Here is a 26547-nt window from a genome sequence, read left to right as displayed (position 1 = left end):
TTCCTCCACTGCAATGGTCCATAGTTTTTCCTCATCATGAATATGAATACTTTTATGTAATAGAGTGCACGGGTCCAGTCAGGTGAGGAAGGAGTTAAAATCCTTCAGTGGAAAGAGGAAGCAAAAATGCCATTATTGACAGGGAAGAAAGGTCCCTGTAGCTGGGACTCCTTAAGGAGCATGTTAATACAGAAGATCTAAGTATAGGATTGTCAGCTGGTATGTTCTCAGGGGGCAGAATCCTCTGCATGTGCTCCAGCCACCATAAACCTTTCTGGAGGGGCCACTGGACCTGTTTCTGCTCCTGTGAAGTGATGAAAAGAGATTACATAACGGAAGACAGGGTAGGGTTTTTTTGTTTTTGTTTTTAATCTGCTTTTTGACTGGACCCTATTAAACTGTTTGCAGAGGTGGTAAGGTTTATTTGATTTCCCTGAGGCAAGGGATTGTGTGTGGCTTTGACAAGCATTGAAATGTAAGGGTCTAACTTTCAATTTCCTGGTATCAGGAGTTGGCTCTGTATTTAGGACCCAGAAGCCTTGTTCCAGGGGTGGGGACTCAGTGGGGAAACCCACCCTCAGACCAACCATGACCTTTCCATTCGATAATAGGCAAATGTATTGATACACAGTGATAATAGAAAAGAAGCAACATGAACAATCAAGAAATTCTAGGTATCTACCAAAACCTAGGGTTGTCATCAGAGTCAAAGTGCATCTGGCTAGGATGCAGTCTTCACTCAGAGGCTCTCTCTCAGGTATCAGCATGTCAGCAGCTTGGAGGTGGGTGCCAAGGCCCAACCCATTACACCCACTGGGGTGGATTAGATGGGCTGGTGGTGTGCCTTCTGTCCATGGTGGCCTCAGGGACCCTCCTGGGGGGATGGGGATGGGGACCCTTCTTGGGGGGGAAGAGGGACCCCAAGTGATCTCTGCTTTTGTATTCTCCTTCCTTCCTGATGACTCCTGATGACTCTTTATCTGTGGTTATCCCTTGTTGGTCTCTCTGGCTGTGTGTAGATGAAATGACAAGCATGTGTACAAGACAATTTAAAGAAGGTTAAATGCTTTTGCACACTTTAATGGTGTTGGTTTTTGCACTTGTCAGCAGTGCATTGCACAGTAATTCCAGCCACTGTAGCTAATTCGGCTGCGTAATGTGCCTTAAATGACTTGGGGTGCAGCAAACTAAAACTCATACAAGGAGTTTTAGTTTGCTGCCCTACAGCCACGGAGTGAAGCACTGGGCTCAGTGCAGCTCAGGGGCTCTGCAGGAAGCCTGGCAGCAGCCCAGAAAGGCAGGCTCTGCTTTTTTCCCCTGGAGCCTGCCTGCCTGACTACCTGAGCTGCGTGGGGCCCCAGTGCTTCTCTCTGCAGCTGCGGTGCCCCCCAGGATCACCCAAGCCGAGTGCTTGCGGGCAGGTGCCACCTGGATGGTGGGGGCACCGCTGCCACGGAGGGAAGCACCAGTCCTCCTTGCAGCCCAGGAACCACTTCGCCTGCTGGCCACTCACCCTCCCATCCCCGCCACCAGTCAGGCAGGTAAATGGGTGTTTGCACAACACAGGCGTTTACTTGGCCCTAAATTGAAGCAGTGTTTTTAAAAACGCACTGCTTCAATTTAGGGCCCCTTTTTCATCTGCACACACCCTCTGTGTTTGTCACACATCCACGTAGCTCATCACATGCACACATACTAATTTGGTCTTTCCAGGCCTTCTCCTAATTTGGTCTGTTCCTCCATAACCAGGACTCAGGCACCCTTGCTCTGCGGCCTTTTTTATCTGATGCCACCTTTATCTCATGTTACAGAATAGTGTGGTACAACCCCCAGTTTCTCTGTGGGTATATCTTTTGGCTTTGTTGTGTTAGACAGTCTGTCTGCTTCCAGGGCTGTGTGAAACTGTGTGTATGAGACCCAAGCTTCCAGAAATCAATTAATCACTTCTGCCCACCCTGTGCCATTCTAATACACACACACACACCCATCTATAAGCCAAAAAAAGCATTCCTTTAAATACCATTTTCTAAGTCAACATCAGGGATTTGGCTGGCGGAGTCAAAGCTTCAAAGGTCCTGAACTGTGTTATGCTTGGATATTAGAAGTGGTATTAGAGTAATGTTGTAGCCACGATGATTCAGGAATTATATGAAAGGGAAGGATTTGTTGGCGTTGATACCTTTTATAGGATCGATTGCATTCTAACCACCTAACCAATAAAAGATATTGCCCCCCCCCCCCCCAAATCTTCTCTGGGTGCATCTACATGTGCCATTAGCACAAAGCAATAAACTGAAATTCACTTGTACCTAATTATATAAAAGTCAGTGGCTCCCAGGCACATGGTATACATGTGTGCCCAGGACCACAGCTGTTAGAGCCGGGATGGAGCAATCCTGGGCTGGTAGCAGGCCCGGGCTCTGAGTTACAATGTTGGATGGCAGAGGGGCTGACTAGCTGGCAGGCAACCCTACACTATAGCACCCTTATGCCCCAATCTGTCCCGGTCACCATCTACATGTGTGTTGAGGCAGCATAAATTGCTCTGCCATAGGATAGTACTTGTGCCTAACAGTACTATCTTACAGTGAAGTTGGTTAATTTACTGCACCCTAATACAGATGCATGTGTAGACCGTGATGCTTTCCTGTGGAGCTAATTAATCGACTCCACAGTAAAGCACACGTGCAGATGCACCCTCTGATATTAAAAGGCATAGTTGCCCCACTTTAGAGTTCTTCCCTATGGAATAATTTCTGTTGATACCACGACTTCATTCATAGAGTCACAGAACTGTACTGATTCCTGGAAGTTTTACATCTGTATGAAAAAGCTGATAAAGTCTGACATGTGAGTCTAAAGCTAATTGTGTCCTACAACTCGTAAGTACTACAAAGCTCTTCAAGAAGGTGAGCATTCCAGTGATCTGTATCTTTAAAAAATGAACTTTAAAAACTTACATGTGAGAATTTGGCTCCTCTTAAATACCAAGGATTTAATTGTCTCTCTTTTTATATTGCTATCTTTAAAATGATATCTCATGTAGAAACTGTCTCTTGTCATAATAAAGACAGAGCATGTAGCAAATAACTTTTATTATATGTATTAGCCAATTGAATGATGGAGTGTTTCATGGAGTGCTTACATGCCCACCCCATACTCCTTTGGGGCTGGCCTTGTAAACAGTCTCTCCACCACTGCTGCTGCCTCCTCCAGCCTTTGGCTTGGCAGCTTCCTCCTCCTCCCCTGGAGCAGCACAGTTTCCCACCGCCTCCCTGCCTGAGGCAGTGGCAGCTCCCTCCCCACCTCCGCCTCCACCTCTGCCACCTCCCATGGAGCAGTCGGGCTTCCCCCCACCTGAGAAGGTGGTGACAGTCACAACTCCTTCCTCCCTGCCTGCCTGCCTCCACCTCCTCCAGTGGAGTAGTGGAGCTTCCCTTGCCTCCCTGCCTGAGATGGTGGTGGTGGCGGTGACAGTGGCGGCAGCAGCTCCCTCCCCCCCCACCCACCTCCACTTCCACCTCCTCCCACAGAGCAGCAGGGCTTCCCCCTGCCTGAGGAGGCAGTGGCCCTACTCACCTCCACCTCTGCCTCCTCCCCTGGAGCTGCAGGGCTCCCACCTCCCTCCCTGAGGCAGCAGAGCCCATGCAGGCAATTGCCGCTGGTCCTCTCAGCGGTCCATGCACAGTTGCTGAAAAGTGTTACGGATAGACAGACAAACAGACAGACAGACTAAGCCCTTTATTATACAGCGTCTTCATAAAGTCCTTGTGCACTTTGAAACTTTAATAACTTTGTTTCTATCATACCTACAGCCTATCTGTAAATGGCATTTAAAAGCAAATTTATTAAAGTTTTAGGTCAATGAGAATACACAATGCTAGAATTCAACATAACCACCATCCATCATGATACAGTGCTCCATCTGGTCTTCCAACTCCTTGAAAACTTTTTCCAGTTGCTCGAGTTCCTGCAATAATTTCATTGGTGATCCTAGCCCTAAGTTCCACCAAAGAACATGGTTTTGACAAGTAAACTACACTTTTAATGTGTCCCCACAGAAAGAAGTCCAATGGCGACAGGTCAGATAAATGAGGTGGCCAAGCAATTGGTCCACTTCTGCCTATCCACTTCTCTGGGAAAATGTCATTTAGGACCTGTTATACATTTAGAGTGTAGTGGCACAGAGCTCCATCTTATTTAAGAATAAATTTTTTATTACTTATGAAGTCTAGCATCATGTACTCTGTTTGTCCTAAAATGTTAATAAATTTGCTTTTAAATGCCATTTACAGATTGTTTCTATCATACCTACAACCTACGATATTAAAGTTTAAATGCTCACAAGGTCTTTATGAAGACCCTGTATTAGAATTGAGCATAGACCTGAAAGTTATACTAAATGTTCTTTAATGTCTTTCAGCCAATGATCCTGTAGTCCTTCCATATGCAGAATGCTCTTTAACTTCATTGGGAATTAGGCAGATGCAACACATGCAAAATTATATTTCATACTTCCACTTTAGGTATTAATAAAATGCAGTGTGCATGAACTGTATACAGGAGTTCAGTCTGGGTAGAATCTCATATCCACGTGAAGAATTAACTGAGAGAATTGAAGACAAAAGGAATGGTATTTAACTAAGCCAGGTAGCCTACTTCTGCCTGCCGTAGTGAAAATTGTGATGGGATTTTGTTATCACCATAGAGGATCAAGGCCTGTTTGTCAGTAAGCATTAAAGCAGTACTAGCAGCACAGTTTCCTCTCATAATCATGCTGATGCACTGTTTAGGTATTGGCTTAAAGGAAAGAAAATTGCCTACTGAATTGTCTTCCCCCAATAATGAATAAAAAGGTCTTGTGAAAACTGCTGTAATGTCAAAGCACTTCAGGTCCATAATAGGCCTCAGCATAGTTTTAAATATCCCTGAAGGCAAGGCATGTCTAACATATAGATAAGATTTAAAATGAAGGACATACAAAAATATTTAGGATAAGTATTCCACAGTGTTGAAGGAATAATTAATTTAACATGCATTCAGTTGTACCATAACCACACTTTAGAATTCAATATGGGGTTGTTACTTCAATGCATTGTGGCTGTGAAACCACCTTCCCTTCCCCAGTCATGTTCTATGGCAGTTAATATGGGAGGACAGCCTGATAAACAAAAAAAGGAAAAGAAGATTGGAAGATTAGAGGGTTCTTGGGATACAGGAAGTGGGATAGAGAGATTAGGGATATTGGAAGGTAAGTTGGAAATCACAAGCAGAAAGAGGTAGTTAGCCATATTAGTATGAAGCAGGCAGAAGACCCCCTTTTTTCTTGCACCCCTGCCCCCCACCCCAAAAGTTTTATCTGATGGGGATTACATACCTAATGAGACACGTTTAAGCAGCACAGTTCTCAGCTCATTTAGTTCTCACATAGGGCATGGTAGGCTATTTTGTTTCTAGCATACCTCATTTCATAAAACCTTTGAGCCACTTTCTTTTTCTGAGAAAACTATTTTTTTTGTTTTCATACCCTGAATAATTCTCACAGATTATAAATTTTCTGTTGTGATACTCATTTATCACTTCTAAGAATTCCACTTCAGGAATATTGTTGTCCATTTTTAACTGCAACTACAATAGAAATGATAGATTAGTTGGGTGACTAATAGGTTTTTGTGATCTTTAATATGAAGCTTTATGAAAAGGGATAATAGGTGCCTTCCTGGAAAAACTATGTGGCATGTCATCATGGGAATAAAGCCCACCACCTAGATAGATTAAACCGCTGGAAACAAAGAAGCAGAAGCTTGGGACAAAAAGCTGATTCCATAGAGAAAGTGGATTTATTTTTAATTCAAATATCCCAATCTCCTGCACAAATTGTCTCTAGATGTCACAAGAATCCTTGCCAGACTTGTTTTAAGTGTTTAAAAGTTTCACTCCAACTGGCCACTGGCAGCAGTGTCTTCTAGGGCACTAGGCAAACTGGGAGCATTCTTTGTTTTTTACTAGCACAGACATTTTTCAGGCAGTTAATATGGGAGACAGCCTGATGGACAAAAAAAGGGAAAAGAAGGTTTGAAGATTAGAGGGGGTTTGGGATACAGGAAGCAGGACAGAGAGATTAGGGATATTGGAAGGTGAGTTGGAAATCATAAGCAGAAATATAAAGCAGGCAGAAGAAAGGGTAAAAAATGCACCTTCTAGACTAAGGTGCACTGTGGACTATCAGAGATGTATTGGAAATCATAGAAGAAGAGGGACATCAATAGGATAGTTCCAGTACATAGTTAGTAATTTGATTCACAGGACAAAATTCTCCTCTGTGTGGAAGGGGCTACCTGATGTGGATATTTAAAAATGCTGTGTGAATGCATGCGTGTTATCATCTGATTTATGCAAAATTGGTTCAAGGCATTTTCAGCACCCAGCATCCACTATTATAAATCATGGTGATGGCTAGAAAATGATATTTAGAGATTTGCTTTAGGAATTGGCTGGTAGGTAAAGTAGATATTGCATTAGAACAGTGGTCCAGGGGAACAACAGGGGTTAATTGGTTTCTAAAAGTGTATTTGTGACAAAGTTTCACAGCCTTCAAGGAAGACACCCTGTCTAGGCCAATGGACAAACAGGCTAGGAAATTTGCACATTTTTCCCTGAAAACCTATAACAAAGATAGACTTGCTGCTTTGGGACCAGGTCACAGTGACCAGCTGCAAGGCCCCTGGGATTTCTGGTTTTGGTGGACAGACCAAATTAGAAGGCTGGGGTTGCCCAAATTAAGACGCATGTATATGATGGGTTTGTTGGAACAAAGGAATGTGCTGACAGGACAGAACATGGGCTGTATGACGACCACAGAGAAATGAATCAATGGTGCTCAGGAATGAAGAAGGAAGAATACAAAAGGAGGGATTTCAGAGCAACAAAAGGTCTCTGAGGGAGGATCCTGAAGCCACTATGAACAGAGGGCACAACACCTGCCCATCTCACCCACCTGGCTGGGTTGAGCCTTGGCCCTCAACCTCCAAGCCTGCTGACATTCAAGAAAGAACCACAGGGCGAAACTCACAGAATGGCCAGGCATACCTTTCCTCTGAAAGCCTGCAGATAAGTAGATGAGTGGAGTTATTTTGTTTGCTTTGCCTGCATTACTATTATCTGCTATCACTGTGTATCTATAAAATATGCCTATTATTGAATGGAAAAGTCATGGTCAGTCTGAGGGTTTGAGTTTATCTGGAACAAGGTATCTCGGTCATAAATCCAGCATCAACAATGGCTGCTTGTGACAACAGGGACCTATACCTGATTAATTCTGATTCCATGCAGTTTATTTCATGAAGTTTATTACAGAAATATGATTTAAGGTAATTGATTTATCCCTACAAACAAAATGTTGATCATGATGAAGGACATACACATCTGAGCCTTATAGTGGCAGGAGAATTCATGTTTTTAGGTCAACCACAAAGATTTTAAACTTCATCCCTCAAGAATAGATTCTCTAAGAATTGATTTTTTTTTTAATGACTTGAACTTCATCACTGCCTCCCATGACATTCTTATTAGTAAGCTAAAAATATATAGTCTCAGTAAAAGTACTGTAAAGTGGGTACGTAACTGATGGGATCATAATGCTCTCAAAATAGCCATCAATAACTCAATGTCTGTCTGTTTGGGGGAAGATTCAGAGTGGATTTTCCCAAGGGTTGGTCCTGGGTTCAGTACTGCTTAATATCTTCATTAATTATTTGGACTATGGGATTGAGTGCCCAGTTAACAGATTTGCAGGTGACACCAAGTTGGGTGGAATGGCAGACTCTCTGGAATGTGGGATTAGAATTCACAATTACCTTGATGAACAGAAGAAATGATCCAAAATGAATCAAATGAAATTTAATAAAAACAAATGCAGAATTTTCCACTTAGAATAGAACATTGTCATGCCTGAATGTAGGAGAAGACTGGCTAGGCTGCAGTACTGCAGAAAAGGACCAAGGGCTTATGTTGAACCACAAGCTGAATGTAAGTCAACAGCATCATCCTGTTGCAATACAAGTCATTAGTATACTGGGTTGTCTTAACAGAACTCTCACTTGCAAGTCAAGGGAAGTAATTCCTACACTCCGTTCAGCACTGGTGAAGCCTCACATGGACTGCTGTTTTAGGCAGTATACTTCAAGAAAAACATGAACAAACCAGAAAGAGTCCAGGGAAGACCAACAGATTGTTAGGTCTAAGAAACATGATTTATGAGGACAGGTTGCAGAAACTGTGATTATTTAGTCTGAGAAGGGAAGATTGTCTGAAAATGAAACAACCTCCTGCCACTAATACTACAGCATTTCTCATGTGTAGTATGTTTGCATGCTGTACGTACCTTCCTTACCAACTCCAAATTCAGTCAGATTTGAAATGCAAGACTATCCAATTCACACAAAAAGCTTTCATTATTTCAAATCATTTGGTGCCATATGCAGTGGGAACCATAACTAAGGTATTGTTAAAAATAGTTAATTGTATCCAGTTATTGAAATACAATACATTGCCATGATTTATGGAAAGGGCTTATTTAGTAAATGGGTGCTGGAAAGGTACAATTAGCTCACATCAAAGTTTGGCAGCACCAACAGTCTCTATATTCTCTTGGGCTGGGTTAAAATAAACCCAACATATGGTATAATTGTTTATAGTTACAGCAGGCAAAGAAAGAATGTTGCAGTAGACAACCTAATAAGAAATGATGTTGTTTCTCTTGGGTCTCCTCTCCCTTACAATGAGAATTTGGCATGCCCAAAGCAAATCTCTCAAAACTTGTCATGCATGTTAAAATAGGATCTCAGTTAGTTATCTGATTTACATGACTTCCTTGTGTTCTGTTGAGACTGAGAATGCCATTTGGGCTTTATGAAAAAGAATAGGGTTTATATCAGTGCATAAAGGAAGGTAAAAATCCACAAGTTGATTTACACACAAAAAAATTGAGTATAGAGACATGTAGCTTGCTTGTGGTTGGATAATTTTCCTTGTCTTGGTTTGGAATTTATATAGGAATGCATAAATGCAGAAGCAGTAATTACTCACATTTTATAGGTTCATTAATAAAACTGAAAAAAAAGATGTAATAGTAAGTTTTTTTCAAAGATAAATATTAGATTTAGTGTAGCCCAGATCCATGTAATAGATTGTGTACCTTTGGGTATGTTAGCTGTTAGTGTAAACACTGTCTGGATATTGAATCCCAAACATGTAATTTTATCCCAGAAAAAAATATTTTCATTCCTTTCCTTTCCCCTGAGAAAAATAAAGTACACAGTAGGCTGAAACTGAATCCTTTTCACCTCTGTGTATTAATTACTGGATTTTTTTCCAAGTAAGTACTGTATATAAAATAGAGATTAATAATATTTATAGAACAGGAAAACAATCATAACCTTGCTGATAATATTTATCAAAGTGTAATTTCCTTTTCACTGAGATTTTTTTTCTTTTTGAACGAAACTAATAAGCATGCAAACATTACATTCTAAGCTATTAGGTTATAAAGATAGCTTTCATTTTTCAGGCCTTCTGAAGTCATAAAAATATTTTCTGAGATCAGTTTTTGTGTTGGGATATAACATTATTCAGTTACCATTATTTGAACTAACTTTCAATGCAACACTTGCAAATCAAAATTATCTCTGCTTTATCATTCAGTGAAGCAGCAGGAGCATATCAGTAACTTGCAAAGGTTTTGACGGGGAAATACTAATGTGAAGAACAAACTGAACATGTTTTGGCAAAGCTTTGAAACTTCTTGATTCTTTGATTATGCCAACCTCCTAATTAACCACTGAAAATGAATATCTGAAATTACTGTCTTTCAAAGGAAATCTTATTATAACTCTTCAAAACATATTAATATCCTTCAAGGAAGATTTGTAATCACTTTGTTCATATGTATATGGATATTATCAAAGATGCAATGTAGATCCTTATTACTCACCTCAATTGTCTAGTACACAGAATTTTACAAAAAATATATTTTGATGTCCTTTAATTTACTATAGTTCATTTTCTAATAGAACTGACTTGCTTTCTTGTATTGTATTTTATCTTTCCCCTTTTAGTTTTAGCACATTCTATTTTTTGCTTATTTAGTTCTGGAGCTTCACAGTATTAAGAACAGAATCATTGCCCCTCTATCAGGCTTGCAATTAGTTTTCCCATCTGAGACTAAATCAGTCGAGTTAAGGTAATTTGTTTGTTTATTGCATGTAATGCAGGCCTCATCCAGAAGCAATTACAAACTTGCACAGAAACAATGTGTTCCACCATTCTTCCAACAGTGACTTTTAGGTTCCCACAAAGTTCTTTGTCTTGTAATTAATTGTATACCAATCAGAGATTTTACTTCAGAGGTGTTGAACAGGAAGAGGTATTAATAAGTAACAGGATATCCACATCCTGGTTTATTCAAGTACTCCGCTTTTTCCTGATTTTAAACTTGATTTCTTACATAAACTTATTCTTAATAAGTTATTTTTAATTTATAATAGGGCTTGCTTTCCTCTTTTAACATGGCATTTAAGGACTATAACTGACATAGGAAACCTGTAAGTTCTTTGCCATTCATTTTCTTGTTATTGTTTAGGAAACAGAAGAACCTTCTTTCTTATACTTTTTCCCTTATGCATCAACTCATTTTTATTTCACTTCTCTTTTTGTCCTCTATTCATATCTATTCATTTGCACAAGCCTCCACTGCATTTTTATTCATCTTTATTTTGCAGCACAGTTATTCCTTTCACAGACCACAAGCTCCCTTTGCTCCATATTAGAATTTTACAATATGTGGCAATTTCTCATTCCCAATTTTTATTTGTTATTGGTCCCTGATAGTTTTCAGTTAGTCTGACAAATTAGATCCATTGGCTTATTTAAAAGTTGAGAGAGGTAGTTAGCTTTGTTAGTCTGAAGCAGGTAGAAGGCAGGGTAGATATGCACCTTACGGACTAACTCAGGGGTGCTGAACCTCCAGCCTGTGGGCCAAATGTGGCCCATGGAGCTTTGGAATCTAGCCCATGGGGCTCTGCTAGGGGGAGCAGGGGCAGTTATAATTGCTACCCCTCCCTGATGCCTGTACAGTGGGGTGGCGCCAGGACATGACCTTCCCCCCTGCCCAGCCAAATTAGGGCTGGTCCATACCACCTTCCTTCTGTATGGCCATGTTGGGGCCAGGGTACGTGTCCCCCTTGCACAGTTCGTTCATATCTGCACCATGCCCCCTTCACCTGCCTCCCCACCCATAGGTTCTGCCATGCTCCCTTCCCTCCACCCAGCCAAGTCGAGGCAAGGCCATGTTTCCTTCCTCCCATGAGGCCAAGCCATGCACCCTTCCCCTGTGTGGCTGGTTCAGGGCCATGCTGTGCCCCCTTCCCCTGCAGGGCGGATCCGTGCCCCCTTCCCTCCTGGCAAGATTAGAGCCAGATCAAACCTGCCTCCCCCTCATAGGGATGGGCCAGGGCTGGGCTGCCCCTGTGCTCCACTCAGTGCCATCAGATGGGGCCCTGCTACACCTGCCCTGGGTGCCAGATTGGGTCCATTGACTGCCCATGTGGCCTACTGCATGAAAAGGGTTGAGCGCCACTGGACTAACAAAGATTTATATATAGCATAAGGTTTTGTGAATTTGAGTTCACTTTGTCAGATACTGTGACAGGATAAGCCTAGAGTAGTGTATAAAGTGGAATGAGTGATTCCAGTAAAAAAGGTGGGAAGGCAGGAGGGAGAGGAAGCAGTGGGAGGGGGACAACAAACAAGAGAAGAACCCATAAGAACAAAAGGGGACACAAAAACTAATCCAGATAAAGAGATAAGAACCCCTAATCCCTGTTTAAACCAGATTTAATGCAATCCAATCTGTGGATGATTTCTTGTTCCCAGTTTCCCATTCAAACTAGTTCTCAGGTAGCAAAACTTTAAAAACATCAACCCTGAGGTCAGCAGTGGAGTGCCCTTTGTTTCTTTCTGCAGCTGATGTCTGACCAACATTAATTCATTCTTACATGTAGAGATCACTGCAAGCAGGTGATGGCATGTATGATATCAGTAGAGTAGCAGGTGAATAAACCTTAAAATACTGTACTCCTTGTTATTTAATACAGTGATGATGTGTTCTGTATTTATGTGGGGACACAGGGGCATTTGGGTCTACTGCAAGGCCTGGTGCATCAGTAAGGATGGAACTTATTTAATCTGTTGCTTGAGAGATCATTCTAGATAGATAGATTGATCTTAAGTAGTTATAAGGGGCATATCTACCCTGCCTTACTCAAGTGTTGGCCATTTGGAACTGTAAGAAAGTTTTTAAGGAAAGTTCCAGGAAATGCAGTCTTGAGTGAACTAATGCATTCAAATTATGTTAGACTCAATTTAAGTTTAGCATTCCCTGAGTTCTCATTCTCATTTTTCTTTTACTTTTAGGGATTACCTTTGTGCTGTTACTTCCTACTCATTCTTGTGGTGTTTTTTTTTTTTTTCTCAGCTTCCCAATTTTGCCTTCCAATCTCGTCTCTCAGAGGAAGCAGGTTCACTTCTGGTGCACAGAAGTTGTAACATGTTCATTTTACTCTTTTAATGTCCTAAATAAATGATTTTGACTGTGAGTGATAAAATGTATTGAAGCAAAAGCCTAAAACAGGACAGGTTAGAGGGCTCAAGATGGTGAGCTAAGTGATACCATGGAGTACTCCCATGAATGCCTCCTGAATATTTTTGATACATTTTCTTGGCCTTGTTTTGGAATGATGGGTGAGAACACAACACAACTCTGCAGCTATAGGTTATGCTCCGAAGATCTGTGCTGTCTGCAGTACCCAGGATTACGGCCATTTCTGAATATCAAATAATTAGGGATTGAGAATAATTAGTATGTAATGTATTCATAAACCTTTTAAAGTTATGGCATTATTATGTAGATATTTTAAAGGCTGCATCATGAGCAAGCAAACACTAAAGAAACAAAAATACAGTTCATATCTTTGACAAAAGAATAACTAGATAGAGTATAAAAAACTGCAATTAGAACTGTGAAATTCAGAAGTCAGAACAATCCTTAAAACTTATACTTTTCTAATGGTGTATATCAAAGACCCCTATACCTAGGAGCTGACAGGCATATCTGATATGTTGGTGTGCATGCTTCATCAGTCTTTATTATTGCTTTTTACCTTTGAGTCTTCAGTCACCTCCTTCCTGCTTTAGTAAAGTTAGACTGATACCCTGCTTTGGGTCACCTCATTTAAAAAAAAAAAGTCAAACATTAGACATATGCAAGCTTAGCACAGCTGTTCAAGTAGTGTGGTTCAGTAATGGGGTCTAACTGCATCCAGATATGTACACGCTTCCAGTCTTTATAATAGTTAGGGAACAAATTCAGAACATCTTGGGAGTATAACAAAGAAGTCTCAGTTCCCACTTCCTGGAGATAGCTATTTTTTTGTGTGATTTTCTTCCCCTTGTCTTAGAATCAGTGTATTTTTGTAATATTTCTGAGTAAAGACAAACCATATTGGGATTGCCACCTAAAGGGTTTTTGTTTCATAACCTACAAATGAGCATCTTAAATTACCTTCTGCTCCCAAAAGTTTCCCCTGGTTACAGTTTATAGTTTACTTCCTCTGCTGATTAGAGTGATCTTAATGATTGCAAATTGACAGGTGTTTGCTAAAGTATCATGACCTAATCACTAACAGTTTCTATAATTTAAGACCAAAACCTGGTTTTAAACTCCAAAGCAAACAGAAGCTATTTGAGGACATTTTTTATAATCCCACTTAAGGAGGTTGCCACCTATTGTGGAAGTTTGATTGCCTGGCTTTCACAAGCAGTCCTTGGTTGGAATTATAATTCTGCCAAATCCTGAAGAGATCATAATTGCTAGGCCTTTGTCTGAGAGGAACAGTTGGATAGCCGGAGGGGGAAAAGAGTCTGTGGGAACTGTTCAGAGCCCAATGTTTTGAGTTGAGCAAGGGTGGCAAAAAAACCCAACCTTCTAGCTGCACAGCTGTTAAATGACGTTTGATACAACATCAATGGAACCTCAGTGGAATAGATCTTTAAGGTCTATGAGTAATGAAGAAGGTCTATGCAGTTTCCTGACTCTGATTGTTATCCCTACTGAATTTGATTCAGTGCAGTATACAATTTCTATAGCAGAGATTGCCAGTGTGTGGCATGGGAAGGCCCTATAATACATGGCAGATTAGAGAGGGGACATGTAGCACAGCAGCAGATAGGGCAGGAAGCAGAATGCAGAGCAGGAGATAAGGCAGAGAGCACTGGGAAGGAACAGAAAGGTGACCAGGAGATCAGAGCGGCACTTAGGAAGGTAGAGGGTTAATTCGCAGCATGATGGCTAAAAAGGCTGGCTCCCAATGCCGTATAGCAATGTAAACACGGCGAAAAAAGATTTGTATCTGCTAGGAAGTGCTACAATAAATCTTTCAAATGTTATCATGATTTTATCTTGTAAAAATGTTTATATCAGTTATGTACTAATGGTAAACGTTTGAGGGATTTTTTTCCCCTTGTGGCAACTAAGCTCTGTGTTCATATACCATGGTGATGTATACAAAGCAGCCAGACTAAGATGCACAAGCTTCTTGTCTCCCAAGTTAAGAATGTAATTGATATTATCAAAGGTTCTGTTACTCTTCCCTAAGACATTTTTCTTCTTTTTGTTCATGAATTTTTCAATGTTTAAATGACTTTAAGACAGCAATATTCATATACATTTCCTGTAGGGGAAAGGGGCATATCCCTTTTCCACTCCATATGAGCACTTTAATCCTGTTGTCACCAACAGGGATAACAATGGCTAAGGTAAATAGAATAGATTCCTCTATAGATTGACGGGTTTCTTTAGTGCAATATGGCTAGTGATGACTGATTCCTGGTATGCCTTGGGAAAGAAGATTTAGAGGTTGTTGTTAAGTCTTATCAGCACAGTCAAATCTTTGAAGGGTTTTTTGGTCTAGTTAAGCTGTGGAGAAGGAATGGTTGTTTGCTTGTTTTTGGCAAAAGACTGAGTATTGCAGATGAGAAGGCTGGTCCTTTATTTTACCATGTGATGGTTTTTATAAATGTTAGGAACTTGTGTGCATGGTGATGGCCACCAACAAACAATTCTCAAAAGCTGAGGAGGCTACATTTAAAGTGCTGCAGTCACCTCGCTTATCACACTCGCTATAAGAGTTAAACAGGGTTGCCAAGTTCTAGCTTTCCAAAAAAGTACAATATATTATGTACTACTGGTTCATTTTCATACTTAGGATATTACACCTAAAAATGCTACATGTACAATTCCTATTAGGGTCTTATGCTTTTAGATAAAGAAAATCATAACAGGGCATTGAGGGGTGCCTCATCTGTAATTGTGACTGATAATATCTTGATGTACATTCATTTTTTACAATGTGAAGAACAAAACTTAGCCTAAAGGTAAGATTGCTAGAGCAGAATTTGACTAGTTCAGCAGTGTTAGCTTGTAGTTATAAGAATAAATAATTGGCTGCTAGTTCTTTATCTTGGGACTAAGCACTGGTTAGCATGCAGTCAGGTTTTACATACCCTCTTTTCCAGGTGGAGTGTGAGAAACCACCATCCTTCTAAAAATGAATTGTTAGGAAGAGAGAGCATATTGCACTGGTGACAAGTTATGGCCAGGCCTCAAAATTATCACCATTTACCTTGCATCTTGGTCTAGCAAAACTGTATCTCTGAGCCTCATAAAATCAAGTTTTCTTGATACTTCTAGTACTTCCTTATTTTCACTTCTGCTGGAATTTGGAATTTTATCCTTGAACATTTTTGTGCCTAATTTAAAAACTAGCAACAGGGAATACACATACCCGCCTAATAGTGTGTCTTCTAAACTCATTCCTTGCAAGAAGGTATTTGTATTCTGTTCTTTTAGGAATCTAGATAAGGAAAAAATCCCACAATTTTGGGTTTTACATGGAAGGAGAGTTCTTTGCTCAGTTATCTTTAAGGGATTTGGAAATTCCTCCCTCATACTCATTTAGACAGAGTTTAACACCTTTTTAGCCATACTAATTAATTGTATTGTAAACAAGGTGAGTTCCTACATTACAGCATAATGAACACAGCTTTAGGGTATCCATATGTTTCTACATGGCTATTAAGTTTTTTTCTTTTTTTCAATTGCACTAAAGCTAATTTAATTTTGCTAATTCCATTGGAAAAAGCATCCTTTACACCCTCTGAAGACAGATTTGGAGAAAGGGTTTGACAGCTGTGGCCTATTAGACAATTGAACCTTGGAGCCAGGTATACATTGAGAATGAAGAATAGTAAGTATGTAAAACTTCCAGAGGGATTTAGGAGTATTTCTAGGAAAAAGGAATGGTGAATTTTTCTTCCAAATGAAGAAGATGGGACCCTGAGGAGGGGACTAGGAATCATCTTTGTAATCCCTTCTTTGTGGCCGCATTGTTACGACTGGAATTATTTTGTTGGAGCGTTCTGCTGTTTTATCTAAGCAACCTGATTTAAAAAACCCATGAACAAGGACAAATTATTTCCATCACAGAAAACCACTTTGGAAAGTTGTTTTGTCTATATGTGCTGTAGAACTTCATTTGCATTTATCTTCTACTGTATAACTCTAGTGCATTCACTTTTTTGCTATTTACTCCATACAAAATAAACCCTACAAAAGCAGAAAGAAAGCAAAGACAACATCTCTATTTCCATTCTGAAATGTACGGATAATATCCCAAAAGTTTAGAGCACTTTGCAATTCAGCTTGAGTTTTGACCCATAGTTGGTCAAAAAATTGATGACAGTATGAATATTTAATATCACTGTTTTAATAATTATTGTAAGTGAAAGAGAAAATAGTTTTGTATCTTTCATATATGGCACAAGCTGTTTGTGTAGTTACACCAGAATATGTAAAAATGGAATAGTTAGAAATATGAACTGTCATATCTAGGTATTACTGCTTTTAGATTTCCTATGAAAATATCATTCCATAATACTTCTGCCACATCTAAAATATGCATAGCTGTTCTTGAATTGTATTGCAGTAGACAAAGGTCTCAGTATGCCTATGCAGGGAGCAGAGAGCCACATTGGGGTTGCCTCGCCGCCACTGCCCACCTTGCACAGCCCCACATCACTGGGGCAGTGCAGGGCGGGCAGCAGCAGCAAGGAGACCCCAGCACAGATGTCTGCTCCCTGTGGAGCTGTGTCTCACGTGGCAGGGACCAGAAGGCTTCCTCATCACTGCGCTGCTTCACTGCCCAGCAACCCAAAGTGACAGGGATCAGAGATCCGTGTAGGTGTCTCCTCACCTATGCAAAGGGCTGTGCAAAGCTTTCCTTGCAGTCCGTTCAAAACAGATTTGGAGGAGATTCAGCAGAGCTGAATATCCAAAATAGATTCAGCCAAAACAAAACAGGGCAGCGATCTGAAACACTGAAACGAATCACTGTCCTCCGAAATGGACGAATCCAAAACCAAATCAAAACACAGCCATTTTGTACAGCCCTACATTAACACAGTTTCTAACATGCACTGCTCTCACCTGCCACTAGAGGGCTGGTGAACAGGGTTATGGGTAGGAGCTGTCTGATCCGCTTCATGCCTGTCCCCTGGCTCACCAGCTCTAGCAATGGTATAGGGGGAGAGGGGAAAGGGCCCTCCACTTGGATTGCCACCCACTGTGAATTGCTCTCCCCTTATCCCCTGTGGTAGTGGGGTGATCAGTGCCATAGCAATTAAATTTGCCACCTTAGACAAAGCCCGCAGCAGCAGACCGCCCCTGCCCCATGTAGAAATCCAAGGAGCACACACCCCTCCATAATTGCCCAGGAGTGCATGCAGCAGTGGGAGCTGCCCTTCCTCCATCCCTGCACCCCACAAATGACCTGCTTTTGCATCTGTCCTGCACCCCAGCCCAGCTGGGCAGCGCCTGTTGGTACCCCTTTGCTTTGGAGCCCAGGGTGGTCACCCCATTCCCCCCACCACCACTTGCTACGGCACTGGGGGTGATCCAAGTGGCAGAGAAGCAGCCCCAGCAGTGCAAGGTGGCATGGACTGATCTGGGCAGGTGGGAGAAGGGCATGATTCAAGCAGTACAGGGCATCAGGGAGGGCTTCTGCCCCTCTCTATGCCTACCTCCTACCCCCTCCCCTTTCTATCTCCCCTTTCTCCCCTTTTCCCCTCTCCCTGCTCCCTTCTCCTCTTTTTCCCTCTTCCTTCTCCCATTCCCTCCATCCTCCTTCTGCCCCCCTCTTTCCCACCTTCTCCATTTTCTCCCTCCTTCCACTTCCAAGTGGCTATCTCCAGCTGTTGGTCCAGTGCATGGAAGTCTGGGAGGATGGCTAATCCACATGGGGAGGGATGGGAGAGGTGTCTCCTGGGATACTGGAGGACCGCAAATGGCTGATATTAGCCTTATGGAGCAGACTGGCAGAACTGCAACATGAGCTCCCTAACACCTGCTGAAAGTAACCCTTGCCTGAACAGATTTACTCCAAAATATGTGGGGGGTACTTAGCTTGTCTTTTCCTGCCTTCATGTGTAGGCACTCCCATTTTAAGAGCATTTAACATGCTTGAAAGGTAATGTGTAATTACACTTTGTATATTTGGTAAATCATCAGGATTCTAAAATTTTTTGGCCGTGTCCTTGGATTAACAGGAACAATAGACATGCTTAGAAGTTTTGTTTTGGTGTTTTTATGCCTGAGGTTGCCAGGGACTGGTATATTACTTCAAGTCTTGTCCCCTCCCCCCTTCTCCCCCCATTCCAAGACACTGAGGCAAGGGGAAGTCTAAATGGAAATGCTGTTTTCAGTGCATGTCTTTCACTGACCCAGGTTTTAGTGATGCAATTTGAACTTTTTAATAGATCGTTCTCTGAATACATAAAAGTCTTACTGAGAATCCCACATATAATATTAACATTAGTTTAGAGATCTTGTGTTCCTCTTGTAGCATCTGTCACTCCTGATAATGTGGCTTTTGGCTATGCATTAGATGCAGATGACTGACTCTTGGTTTCTTTTGCAATAGTGAGATGTCCCTTGAATAATACTTTGGTTAGCATTTTTGTTTACCATTGTATCACACAAGTAATTAGAGGCTTCAGTTAGTGTCAGAGCTCCATTACATAAAGAAAGAGGTCTAGCAGCGAGTGTGGTAGGCAAATTCGTGCCAAGTTATATGTCTTCCAGATGCCTACTATGAAGCGTGTGGGTATCATCACAACATGGTTTTGAGGTGATGTGGTTAGTGGTGAGCAGACAGCCTTATTTCATTTTCATAAGGGTTGGTTGAATGAAGGAAGGAGAGGTATCTGAATCTTTGTGGTGAGTATTTTCAAGCAGTTCTCTGGAATTTCCACTTTTAAAATTTGTCTCACTTCTGACATCTAGTGCCTCCACATTTTCCTTCCTTGTAGATATATCTAAAGGAGCATAGCTACTGTAGCAGAAATAGCTCAGTACAGAGCATTTGCTCTCTCTATAAAGTGCATTTGATTTCAGCTGATTTACAGTAAGGAACAACTTTCTCTGAGAGTAAGCAAAATTTGTCAACAAGATGGAATACTGCTGTCATCAAAACACTGTCTTAGCAAAGAAAGTCAAATCCTGATTTTAAAAATCCCCCCTTATTCTTATTATTCTCAGGAAAGTCTTACATAGGTTCAAAACTGAATATTTCTTTCATGACATCTCCAGATGCCCCTTTTCCAGTGGGAAAACATTGATATCAAACTCTCATGTTAAAATACGTTTAAGCTTTTCAAATGAAAATAAGTGTCAAGTGATGATGTTGCAGCTCTAAACAGGCCTGAACAACTGTAATGTTTTGGAGTCAAAGCCTACCCCATGCAGCATAAATGGGAAGTATGCAACATTTTATTCTTCCATTATTTAGGCTACCAAGATGCTAAAATGATGTTGGTTACAAGGACACATATGCTGTAAACATGTTACTGTACTTACAGGCTTGTTACTTGTGATTATAAACACATTGGTACAAATAGTTAAAAACCATTGTAATAAGTCATCTTTTTATCTATTACAGTCTGAGCTAAAATGCATAACTGATAACCATTTATTAAAACATCCTATAACCTATTACTAATATAAGCTATCTGTAAATAAATATGTAATGTGAAAAGGTCACACTGCCTTTAATACTATAATATTAGTAAAATGTAATGCAATATCACATTACCAGCCACTATTCTACTTAAGGGGAAATCTGTTCTGAGTCTGCTTTAAGTTGTTAGGAAAAAAAATGCATATTTCTCTTGTTAATTATATTATTGTGGCATAAGAAAGTGTGCACTCACAACATTTTACATCAGAGGTTACTGCCAGATAAACAGAGGTTTATACTCGGGGTGTGTAAACTGGGCTGTATTCGATTCGGATTCAGATTCAGCCCAGTTCAGGGGACAGTGATCATAGAATCATAGAAGTAGGGTCGGAAGGGACCTTGTAGATCTTCAAGTCTGACCCCCTGCCTGGGCAGGAGGAAAACTGGGCTCAATTGATCCCAGTCAGGTAGGCATCAAGCTGCTTCTTAAAGACCCCCAGGGTAGGAGCCAGCACCACTTTCCTTGGAAGTTGGTTCCAGATCCTAGCCGCCCTTACTGTGAAGTAGTTCTTACAGATGTCTAATCTAACTGATTAGTGATTTGATTCACTGATTTGGATCACTGTCCTGATTCAATTTGGCTGAATCCAAATCTGAAGATTTGATTCTGATTCAGAGAATCAGTGATTTGGCCACAGACACAGCTTTGTATGTTTTTTCTATGTACCTCGAGGTACCAGGTGCAGCTCATGAACGCTGAGGTAGTGGGGCAGATGGAGCATCTCACAAGAGGGGTCCCCTGTGTGCTTGGCGGTGGACCCCTCCCATGTCCCCCCCCAGCTCGGCGATCAGCCACAGGGGGACCCCGGGTGTCCCTCAGACCCAGGATGCACCAGAAGGGTTCCGATTCAATTTGGGGAGATTAATGGGTCTCCTGATTCGATTCAGAGATTTGGCCGCTGAATCGAATCAGCGACCAAAGCTTTGTACAGCCCTAGTTTATACTATAGAGGGCTTTCATTACTATATTACTAATACTCTATTACTACTTCTTCATAATTTCCATGAGAAAATTGTTTTGATGAAAGGCGTTATACAACTGTCCATAATGCAGCATGGAAACATTTTGTATGTTACAAATTCAGATTACTGGGTAGGCAGCCCTCATGTTATATTGCCTTTTAAAAATCCATATTAAGACAGCCCATTTCCTCCTCCATTCCAGTCAGCATTTTTTTTTTTTTTCATTTTAATCTAGTAAGGCTTTTATAACATACTCCATACCCATGGTATCTCATCATGTTTTATGAAAAATATATTGAAACACAACTGAAAAGAACATGCTGAAAGTTATCATTTGGGATTTTGAAGTATAACTACATATATGTGTATAGCAAGAAGATGCTATGTTTGAAGGAGTTACTGCAAGAAAGCTGTATGCTAGAATGGGGGTGGGGAGGGGTCATTCTGATTTTGCCCAGCAATGATTTTCATAAAATTGGACCAGTACCATGTGTATATGTCTCCTTTTATTTGTCAACTATTCCAGTTTTCCAGTAGAACCTGATGTTCGAGAAGCAGCATCTCACTGCTAGTGCTAAGAAAAGTCATTTTAGGGTTTAGAATTTACTGTAGAAACCTTAAACTGGAATCTGTGTTCTGTAGGCTCCCTGTTCAGAAAGTGGCATATGGGGTCACTGAATTCCTGGTAACCTATAGTAATGTGAAGACAAGCTGTATTTTAAATGTGATGTTGTCAAATGGAGGCATGGTGGGAGTTGTATAGTTTTGTTTCTTCTCTAGTGGTATATTTGGAGCAATTTATCTGTATGTACATAAGGGGAAAACCACAAATTTCATTGCTGTAAAATCTCGCCTTACAAAAAGTTCAAAGCAACGTTACCTCTATTTCCTTTAGTAAATCAGATGTCCTCATGTCTTGTCTCTTTGTCCTATGAGACTTGGCAACTGGCCTTTCCTGCTTTAGGTGTCAGAGAGTTAACAGCATAAGATTGAGTATATGAACTTTAAGTTACGGTGTATTATTTCATTCATAGTAAAGCAAAATTTAGTGTTTACTTTTGCTTCTTTGGGTTATTGCCAAATACTCTCTGTAGCCTAATATTTTACCAATAGAAAGATAAAAGTAAAATTACTACAGCTTTGCAGCTTGAGGGCAGATGACATGTTGCTATGCATGCTGGTCATGGAGCAAGCTAAAAGAAAGGAATTTAATTACAATCTTTCAGCATAAATCACCATGAGCAATGATGTACAGATCACCTTGTCAGTTAGCTTGCTACATTTAGTTGGGTGGCAAACTGGAGAATTTATGAAGCATTAAACTATGTCACTTTCAGCTGGATTTAACTTACAGTAACATTATACTCTCATAAAGCTCTTTGTGAATCAGATATGAAAAATGTTAACTGTACCAATCTCAGAGGATCAGCACAATGAATATGATATTTTATCTATGTTGAATATTTCCACTTAGCTAACCTAAGCCCATTAAAGTAACTAAAGACTAAATTCAAATTATCCAGAGGATCTTGAGGTACTATTAGAGCATAAAACTTTTGTGACATATTCAGTGATATTTAATGATATATTGTGATACAGAGAATTTTGATTGTATCCCTGGATATATTCTGGCTTGGAGAACGCGGATTTTTGGAATACTAGCCTTTCTTAAAAAGCAAGTTTTTATGATAGTCCAATAAAATCTAAACTTTCAATGAATGCAAGTTTTCTCAGATTCTGTTGTGCAGGGGAGATGAACCTCATTAGCTTTGCTCCAGTCTATTTAGCAAGAAACTAGAGCCCATGGCATTGTCAGGTTTCATTCATGCCTCATATGGCCTTTGATTGAACAGAGCGGCAATGGAAGAAGATAGTAATGAAGAGAGAAAACAAGAGGGGAGCACTAATAAAAAGTGTAGGTTTAAAACTTAGTGTAATTTTAACCACTTGCTAAAGGTCCAATATTAACTCTTATCTTTCTGATCAACTCTAACCCACTGCAATATCTAGTCCCACAAAATGAAATATAAAATGGATACCTACCATAGTTTGTTTCCCTATTTTCAGTATTAGTGTGCTAACTGTTGTACTGTATGCTCTACTGTTGTGTCTAGTTCAGATATTAGCAGAAGCAGGTCTTCTGTCATTTGTCTTCTTTACTGTATTGTATGACTTGTGCATGCCAGGAAGAAATATGTACGTTAGGTCACATTTATAGGAAAAATGTTTCAAAATATCAGAAGTAGTAGTATAAGAGCTTTGCTTGGGCATGCAGAGATGAAGTCAGGAAGGCCAAAGCACAATTTGATTTGCAGCCAGCAAGGGACATGAGGAGTAACAAGAAAGGCTCTGCAAAGTATGTTGGTAGAAGAGGAAGATCGGGGAAAATGTGGGTCCCTTACTGAATGGGGGAGGCAACCTTGTGACAGAGGATTCAGGAAAGGCTGAAGAGTTCAATGCCTTTTTCACTTCAGTCTTCACAGGTAAGGTCAGCTTCCAGACTACTGCACTGGGCAGCATAGTTTGGGGAGGAGGTAAACAGCCAACAGTGGTGAAAGAACAAGTTACGGTTATTTAGAAAAGCTGGATATACAAGTCCACAGGGCCAGATAGGATGCACCCGCGAGCGCTGAGGGATTTGGCTGGTGGGGTTGCAAAGCCACTGGCCGTCATCTTTGAAAACTCATGGTGATCAGGAGAGGTCTCACATGATTGGAAAAGGGCAAACATGGCACCCATGTTTAAGAAAGGGAAAAAGGAGGATCCAGTCAGCCTCACCTCAGTCCCTGGAAAAATCATGGAGCAGATCCTCAAGGAATCCATTTCTAAGCACTTGGAGGAGAAGAAGGTGATGGAACAGTCAGCATGGATTCACCAAGAGCAAGTCATGCCTGACCAACCTGATTGCCTTCTATGATGAGATCACTAGCTCTGTGGACATGGGGAGACCAGTGGATGTAGTATACCTTGATTTTAGCAAGGCTTTTAATATGGTCTCCCACAATATTCTCCCAGGCAAAATAAGGAAGCACAGGCTGGATGAATGGATGGTAAAACTGGCTGGAGCTTCAGGCTCGGAAGGTAATAATCAATGGCTTGATGTCTAGTTGGCAGTCAGTATCAACTGGGGGGAGGGGTCAGTCCTGGGGCCTTTTTGTTTAATGTCTTCATCAGTGACCTGGAAGATGGCACAGAGTGTACTATCAGCAAGTTTTCAGATGGCATCAAGCTGGGGAGAGAGGCAGATATGCAGAGGGTAGAGCTAGGATTCGGAGTGACTTTGACAAATTGGAGGACGGGGCCAAAAGAGATCTCATGAGGTTCAACAAGGACAAGTGCAAAGTCCTACGGAACAATCACATGTACCAATACAGACTGGGGGCTGACTGGCTGGGTAGCAGCTCTGCAGAAAAGGACCCGGTGTTTACAGCAGACAATAAGCTTAATATGATCCGACAGCGTGCCCTTGTTGCTAAGAAAGCTAACGGCATACTGGGCTGCACTGGTAGGTGTGTTGCCAGCGGGTCAAGGGAAGTGATTATTCAGCACTGAAAATATCTGGAGTACTATGTTCAGTTTTGGGCTCCCCATTACAGAAAGAATATGAACTAATTGGAGAGAGTACAGCAGAGAGCAACAAAAATCGTGAGGAGACTGGGGCATATGACTTGGCCTCCAGAGTATCTGTAACCTTACTGAGCTTGGTGTCATCCACAAATTTGCTAAGCATGGATTTGTTCCCATCATCCAAATTGGTACTGAAGATTTTAAACAATACTGGACCCAGAACAGACCCCTGCACAACCCAGTTGATATCTACACCCACCTAGGCATTGAACCATTAATGACACAGCCACAGTTGATTACTTTAAGCATGATGATCCAAGCAATTTCCTATCCTCTTTACAGTATTTTCATCTAGTCTGTATTTCCTTAGGTAACTAACAAGAATGTTGTGGGAGACCGTGTCAAAAGCCTTGTTAAAGTCAAGGTATATCACATCAACAGAGCCCACCACCATAACCAAGATGGTCTTGCATGACTTGCTTTTGATGAATCCATACTGACTTGTCCCAATCACCTGGTTCTCTTCTAGGAGCTTTAAAATAGATTCCTTGTGGATCTGCTCAATGATCCCTGAAGGTATCGAGGTAAGGCTGATTGGCCTGATTCCAGTCAAGGACTGACTGGTCCCTGGATCCTCTTTCTGTTTCTTAAATATGGGCATGATATTTGCCCCTTTCCAGTCATCTTGGACCTCACCCAACCTCTATAAGTTCTCAAAGAGGATAGGCAATGGCTCTGAAATTAGCTCAGCTAATTCCTTTAGCACCCTAACTCAAGTCCCCTCTGGTTGTGCCAAACTGAAAGAATTTAGCTTGTATAAGTGAAATTTAATTTGTTCTGCAATTACTCAAGTCTATTTGTCTCCTGCCCTATCTTTGTTACCAACTGCGCGTATCATCTGGTAGCAGACTTTAATGCCTTTTTATGTCAATCTTCACAAAAAATATGTAGTTTATCCTTCTCTGCATCATGCGTAACTAGATGCCTCCTGCTTTCCATAAGATTTCTGAAATCTTGGTTTTTTATTTATTTTTTATTTCTTTAGTTATACCATTTCTTGATAGAACAGGTGTAGTAGTGCATTATACACTAAGCTGTTTCATTACAATGCAAACAGTAATATAAGCATCTGTCTGTCTCGCAAGACAATACATTTGTGCCAAGTGAAGCATCGCCTCATTACACATCTGTGCATGTGGCTGTAGAGCCCAGTTCTTCAGTGAGCTTCATGTGTGCTCCGTCTGCACTTATCACACAAAATGATTGTATCTAACAGTCCTGAATGTGGTGTGGGGTTCTTTCTTAGGTTTCTTCTTCTTTTGCATCTAGGGCTCTTCTTTCCTTGAAGCTTTCATTCCACATTTAATGGACTGTTTCCAATCACTTTAATTCTCAGCAACCTTATCCCAGTCATTTAGCTCAGTGCTCATCTCTCTCTTTCACACACATTTGAAATAGAGACAAGGAAGCCTATGTGGTCTTCTTCCTGTAGAGAGATGTCCATACAAGATATCCTTTGGTATACGGTTATGAGTCTTTCTCCACATATGACCAAGCCATCAAAGTTGATGATAACTAAGACGAGAATGGCTGCTTAGAATGTTGTTACATCCAACAACCTCCGTATAGGCACCTTGTCCACCAGGAAATTCCTAGAATGCAGTGCAAGCAATAAAAGTAAAAGCAGTTAATGCACTTTTCTTAATTAAAGCATGTCATCCACTAACTTACAAAAGTGTTGATAATACAAGCATGATGTACTTTGATCTTGGTCTCAACAATCATTTTGTTGTTGTTCCACGTTTGGTTTTTTTTTTTGCATGCTCATGAT

General features: G+C 40.9%; 1 protein-coding gene across 1 annotated transcript in view; it reads left to right on the top strand.

Moving 5' to 3' along the window:
• The window catches only part of CNTNAP2 (contactin associated protein 2), a 1295029-nt gene that overhangs the window by 413504 nt on the left and 854978 nt on the right, over positions 1-26547 (top strand). The window lies entirely within an intron of this gene.

Source organism: Alligator mississippiensis, chromosome 5 (assembly GCF_030867095.1).
Source record: "Alligator mississippiensis isolate rAllMis1 chromosome 5, rAllMis1, whole genome shotgun sequence".
NCBI classification, from domain to species: Eukaryota; Metazoa; Chordata; order Crocodylia; family Alligatoridae; genus Alligator; species Alligator mississippiensis.
The sequence above is the reverse complement of the archived record's forward strand: the minus strand, read 5'-3'. Positions and strand labels throughout refer to the sequence as shown.